This window comes from Gallus gallus, chromosome 5, assembly GCF_016699485.2.
Source record: "Gallus gallus isolate bGalGal1 chromosome 5, bGalGal1.mat.broiler.GRCg7b, whole genome shotgun sequence".
Classification (NCBI taxonomy): Eukaryota; Metazoa; Chordata; class Aves; order Galliformes; family Phasianidae; genus Gallus; species Gallus gallus.
The window spans coordinates 51,911,974-51,919,104 of NC_052536.1; the positions used below are offsets into that span (position 1 = coordinate 51,911,974).

General features: G+C 45.0%; 1 long non-coding RNA gene across 1 annotated transcript in view; it reads left to right on the top strand.

Moving 5' to 3' along the window:
* Positions 1 to 7,131, top strand: part of LOC107053566 — a 36,350-nt gene that overhangs the window by 21,810 nt on the left and 7,409 nt on the right. The gene's annotated exons all lie outside the window — the stretch shown is intronic.

Sequence of the window (7,131 nt, forward strand, 5' to 3'; positions counted from 1 at the left end):
TACCCATCCCATTTTCCATTTACAGCCTGGCTGCAAGCATCTGTCAGCCTGGGGAGCACCCAGATGCTGCTTTGTAGGTGCTGCTCACCTTCTATAAAGGGGAGGAAGAGATGAGAGTAAAGCAGCTCCCCTTGCTCCCTGGCCGATACCCAGAGCAGCGTGCACAGCCCATCAGACCACACTGCAGCAGTTCCCCTCTGCAGCACATCTGGATCCTGTCCTGACTCTGCCTCCCCCATCACAGAGCTCTGTGGTCCCTCTTCTGGAGAGGAGAATTACCTCTGATCTTACTTTCAGAAGCAGAGTGGGACCACGCATGCCTGTGATGCAGACCTCAAGCTCTGCCTTAGCAGATGCATTTTTAAGCCAGTAATTTTCCATACCACTTTATGCTGCAGACAAGGCCTATTGAACAGTGTAAAATAGAGAGTGCCTAACATGCACAAAATCTGTAATTATACATATCTCAGCAGAGACCTTCACTTCACACTTCTGCATTTTGCTAGGCTGAGGCACTCAGACAGTAGAGAAACAGCTGCTTCTGTTTCAGGTCAGTTAAGTGTTGCGTCAGGATCAAAACATTCCTCTAGGCTGCTGTAAAATACAGCATTTAAACTGAGAAATGACTGGTTTCTCCACTCCTGTACTTTCTTATTTCTTGCTACAAGAGGGGTATTGCAGGAGAAAATACCTTGAGTGCTAGTGGTCCTGCCAAAGCCATAAAGGTCGCTGTCATCACTGAGCCTTAGTGTAATAGTTTGGGCTGGATCTCATTAGAAAGGGACGCTGCTGGAAAGGCGGTGGTATGTTTACCCTTTGCAGTGGCTGCAGTCAGAGTCCAGGGCAGGATTTGATTTTCCAGTTAGAAAGCAAAGAAGAAATTGAGTCTTAGGAATGTAGCACACTGCGTGCCATGAACTGCCAGCTGTGTGTTGCAATGAATGGGAACATGTCCCTAGCAGGTAATTCCTGGCTGCTCAGAAAAGCTCCAAATACAGGGATCTATTAATCCAGCTGTTGTTTCATTAGATGTATTTGCTTTCATTTCTTGCTGCTAATTATTTCATGAATTACAGTAGCATAGGAGCTAGCCTAAAGGTGATTTTAACATGTGGTTTGCAAAGAAAAAGACAGCATAACCAACATAACCATATAGCTGGACTATGACAAGTCATTGGTTGGCCCCATCTGATCCTAATTGCTATTTCCTTGGGCTGCCAGATAAAGGCAATAGTCCGCTGATGTACAGCTATACTGGGATTCTTTGTGAACCTGCACTGTCAATAACCACCCACATGCTCTGACATCCAAGCTAAGTTACACATTAACATAGATTAGCATTGTTTCAGGCATAAATCATCCAAAAAAACATAACTTTCCAATGGAAAATAAGATGACGGCCCACCTTCCCATGCAGGATCTTGCTGCCTACAGTATCAAGCATTTGACAAGAGCCATATACGATCAGAGATGTTGTGGCTGTCCAATCCTTGGCCAGGCTGGATGGGGCTGGGAGAAACCTCTCTAACTCTAGAGGGAGGGGTCCCTGGCTCTAGCAGGGAAGTTGGATCTAGATGATCTTAAAGGTCCCTTCCAACCCAAACCACTCTAGAATTCTGTGATTCTGTGACAGAGAGAATTCTGAGATGCCTATATCCTTGCCTGTATCCTTGCCAGTGTACATTTTAATGCCTTGCTTGATGTCAAGGATTCAGAAAATAGAAGCAGAGAGATATATGCATTATTTTGGAACATCAAAAGTGTGCCACTTCCACCAAGAAACCCAAATCTGTTGGGTTTCCTCTGGCAGTATTTGAGCTTCAGGGGAAAGAAGAGAGAAATCCCTCGGGGCTTTCCTCCATATGGTTGTTTATTCTCGGTGCACAATATACCTTGAGAATATCTTCTCTGCTCTAAGCCCTTTCTTGCCTCATGTACATCAAACTATCACACAGCCATATCTGGAAATGTTGTGCTCTCACTTGGGCTAAGTAGGTTTTGCTGGAAGTGTCCTCTCTTCCATCCAGGAAGAGTTCTTGGTTATTACACATTAGACTAAGGTCTCCAGGCTTCTCATGGATGAGAGGAGTGATGGCTTCCAAACATTTCACCGTCTGTTTCATTGCATAAGCAATTACCATACACTCTCAGAGAAAATTTTGACCTACTGTTCATCTTATGTGTAGTTGATCTGTGTATGGAGAGGATGTCTGATGCATCCCAGAAGTTTTAGACTCAGAGTTATATCATATTTGGGCTTGGGAAATCCTTGACAATGGCCTCTTCAGGAAAAGCACGGCTATGCATTTTGGTTTCATAGTGCAGAGATTCTGATATATAAAGTGGAAGTAACTGATATCTCCAAAATTGTAGTAATATTAAAATCAAAAAACATTAGTGTAGATTAGCTGAGAGAACCAAAAAGTGCTGGGGAAATGGGAAAGCTGCATTTTGCCCCTCTCCACATTTATAAGGAATCTGAGACACGGCATTTTAGGGTTCCTTGAGGCGGGGTCAGTCTTTAAACATAGAGACTGTAAAGATCTTAAAGATACTATGGCTAAAATGCTGTGAAAAAGAACATGAAACAAAAACTGTGAGGAAGAGGGGAGAGAACAACAAATAAAATAGGAAGAGGATACTATAGAAAGTGGAGAGGAAGAGAATAAAACCAGAGAGGAAAAGAACAACCTTCTGCCCTCTGAACACATATATACACGCTCACTCACTCATAGAGCTCCATAGAGGCCAATTTAACATGAAGAATTTGCTATGCTTTCAGTGGTTATGTTATGTCCTCTAAAGTAAACGACCAATTCATCACTAATGAGGAAACTAGGTAAGTACCTGATTAGCTTCCATCATGCGTCAAAGTCCCATTGACTTCAGCAAGTTGAAATCATTGTCCAGAAGTTAATGTAAGTATATATTTACTCACCCCTTGCTTTGGCTCAGAGGGCTTCAGGGCAGAGATTATGGCCATTTCAGGAATGTGAAACTGGTCATCAAATCCAGACCCTCCCAGTTGCAAGAACTATGGAGCAGATGTTAAAACCAGAGGGATCTTCAGAACATCTGTTCTGCATCCCTTCCCTCCTCCCCAGCAAGCTGCCAAATTCTTCTTAAGACTCTCTAACATAGCCTGAACCTTCCTTTGCATGCTGAGCATCCAACATAGCTTTGCGTTCACTTTTATACAGAACTGTACATCTTGATTTGATCCCTGCTCAGCTGGGACTTGAGATGTTGTCATACCAATTCTACCAAAAGGAGACTGTGCCCATTCTTTTCATCTTATTACCTGCACTAAATCCCTGAGCTACAGTGGCCTTTATAACTTCTACATCTCTACATCAATGCTAATGCACACTGAGGGACCAACTTTGGCTCTGGGCAGCCTGGTCTGGTGGTTGGTGACACTGCACATAGCAGGGGGGTTGAAACTCGATGATCATTATGGCCCTTTTCAACCCAGGCCATTCTATGATTCTACAACTCTAAGTTTCATCATACATTTCATAAGAATTTTTAAAGGTTATTTTTTACTTCTGGTTGTGAAAGGTCTTTTTTTTTTTTTTTATGGGGCATTCTTTATAGTTACATTTTATGACAAAGTTCATTAAAATTGTTAATAATCATTTGAATTTTTAAGTTTCGCTAGCATATTGAACCCTTTCAGTCAATGAGGAACTGTTAAATCTGCCTGTAAATACTCTAAGGGAAGAAAGGACAGAGGCTGGATGCACAGCCATTATTTGCCCTGGGACATGACCATAGCAGGGTGAAGGAGCAGCACAGAGGATGGAGAATGGGCATTGCTGTCAGTTCCAGCAGTCCACATCTGTCACTCCTTCCTCCTCACACTCTTCCCCTGCTCCAGAATGGGGTCCTTCCCATGGGAAGCAATCCTTCAAGAACTGCTACAGCACGGGTCCTCTGTGCAAGGTACCATCCATAAACAGGAGACTGCTCCAGCATGGTCCCTTCTGCATGGATACAGCTCCAGCCTGCTCCTGTGTTGGCTGGCTTCAGCTTCCTTCAGGATATCCACCTGCTGTGGCATGGGTTCCTCCATGGTCTGCTTCCATCACCATGGTCCTCTTCATGGGCTGTCAAGAAATGCGTGCTCCGGTGCCTAGAGAACCTCTTCCCCCTCCTTCTTCCCTAACCTTGGTGTCTGCAGAGTTTTCTCTCACATTTTCTCATTCCTCTCTCTCACAACTGCTGCAGAATGTATTTTACCCTTTCTTAAGTGTGTTATCGCTGAGGTGCCACCAGCATCACCGATTGGCTCAGCTGTGGGCAGCAGTCGGTCACCTTTAGAGCTGGTTGGAACTGGCTTTGATTTAAGATGGGGCAGGTCTTGGCCTATTCACACAAGCCACACCTGCAGCCTCCTGCTACCAAAACATTGCCACATAAACCCAATAAAACTGGCCAAGTCAGGGCTGATTCCTAAGTCCTGTCCAATACTCATGTAAATGGAGGGATATCAGTGAGGGGTGGAGGGAGCAGAGCTATAATGCAGTGATGAAAGTCTTCAAGGCTCAATCTACTTTCCATCAAAACTGGTCTTCGTAACATCCACCCCCACACAAAGTGCTAACTTAAAAGGGAAATATAAAACAAATCCAGCACAGAGAAAATAAAAGGATTTAGATATTAAAAAGGGAACTGAGTACTCAGATTGATGGTTTTTTGGGTCAGTGTGGCAAGATGTTTTCATTAGAGTTGAATTCACCCAGCTTTTTTTGCCACCCCACGTCAGGTGCATGCTATTGCTGTGATCTCAGGGCTGGCAAAGCCAGCCTGCCCAGGTAATGAATCTCACAGCTGAATAACCAAATGGCAGCCCATCTAGACCAAACCCCCACTAATCCTGAAAACATTTTTTTTCTGCTTAGGGAGAGGAATGAATCAGAATATTTCATGTTTTGATTACCCTCCTTGTCTCTCTGTTACAGAGAGTGAACCACGCTATAATTCATATTTTAAATTCTGGTGTGATTTTCCCATGTTTCTGTCTGGAAATCTAGCTGCAGACATTAAAATATTTTGGTAGGAACCTGTAAAAATTGCACTTAAGACGTACTGGTCCAAGCAATGCCAAGGAATGATGCTACCTTGTGGCTGAGGAGGAAAATCAGATTTTCCCATTTCCACAAGCTTAAAAAAGACTATGGAGCTATGCATGGAAGAAACAAATATGTACATCCCAGCTAAGCAAGACAAAGCTGCCCTTAAGCGATGGCACAAAAGTTCAATGAGATAATCACGTTAGCATTACTGAGCTAGCCGTGCATGTGAAGCACAATACAGCTCCTATTTCCTATTTGTCTGCACTATGAATCTAAAATATTCATATTTTATTGTCCTGCGTTGACAGCAGACTGTTAGAACAGAAGAATGGCTGGCTTTCTGTCTGAAGTTACACGTCTTATTTAATGCAAGCTTGAATGGCAAGCAGAATTAATCAGGTTATCTACTCCACTTTGTACAAGGTTATTTGCAGTAACAGACCTTAAGCAGAGCTAGGGTTGGAAGCCTGGTGTCCTTTTCCTTGGCTTAGATAGATATATTCCACCTGCCTAAAAAATCTTGAGGGAACTGAGCACTCAGCTCCTGCACGGTTTCAGTAGGATTTTAGTACTTAACCTGTATTTATTCCTCTCTGGAATGCTTTGAGTCAAGCCACAGCGGGCACAGGGCCGTGGCCTGCTGTGGGCTGGCAGGGCCCTTCAGCCCCACGTACCCTATGTCTGAGAGCGGCATCCCAGCACTCCCTGAGCCTCAGCACTGGGGCCATGCCCACTGCCCTGGGCAGGCTGTTCCATGCCCACTGCCCTCTGGGGCACAGCCTTTCCCTAACCCACAGCTGACCCTCGCCGGACATAGAAAGCCCACAGGAACATCTATGTTGTCTGTGTGGGTTTTGACTTGAGGAGCTGCAGCCGGAAGCCTGGAGAACTGAGCATGGTGTAAGGCCCAGAGCAATGCTGACTGTCACACCTGCCTCAAAAGGAAGCTGCACTGAAAACAAGCGACTTTCAATAAAGGCTGTGCATTCATTTGGAAGTAATGAAAACAAGCAGAAAGCAGCCGAGGAGCCCTTCTCGGGCTGCATACCGCTGCTCCCTGCGGTCACACTGTCACCGCTCTCCCCTAGAACTGGGTCCCGACTGGACACAGCTGCCTGCCACAAGGCACTGTGACCCCATGGAGAGATGTGCGCTGAGGGACCCCACTGAAATTCATGAGTCATAGAAGAAAAAATACATGGGGGATTCTTTTCCAATTATTTTCCAACCCCTGAAGTTGGTGATGGAGGCTGGTTTTCTCCCAGCGCCTTGCAGAGCTCTTAGACGCTTCAAGCGAGGAGGAAGCTCCCTGCTCTGGTGGTCTTCAAGGAGCAACAGCCAGTCTCCATCCCCTTCATCACAGCAGGAGCACTGTGGGCTTTTTTTGTCCACGTTTTCCATGGGTGTTCCTGCCCCATAGGCTCCCCTGTGAACTGACTGCCCACACTGCACAGTGGTGGCAACCCGCAGCATTCAGTGCTCTTCCTTAACCTCTTCTTAGCATTCAGGAAGCAACGCTGGGAGAGAGGAGGAGGAAAAAGGCTGATTTTTGCACAGTCATCAGAGTTACCTAATGGTTTATCGATCATGTTGCCAGGAAGGAAATACCCCTAAAGAGCGGCAGTCTGCATCTCTGAGGGTTTTAACCTCTTTTCAGTTAAACGTGATGGCCATTGTATGAAGATTGTGGCAGTCCTGGAAGGATGGACAATTCCAATACTATGTTCTAAAGAAAACATAAAAGCATTGATTTTTTTTTAAGTGCATTTCACAAGCTCATTTCCCACCCTACGACCCAGCAAATCAAAAGTCTTCCTCTCTCACCTGTAATGAGTGATGAGCTCAGCTCCCACAGCCTTCTTGAAAAGCCTTGTTGGATCCCCCCATGGCTTGGTTGACACCTTATGTGTTTAAATTAGTGCTTAAAGAGATTACTTGGAGTTTATTGCTCATACCTTTGTCATTCACTGGATATGCTCATCCTGTTCTCTTTTTCGAAGCTGAAATACAGCTTTGCCACTGCTGGGCATTTGCAGCAGCAGGATAAAAGCAG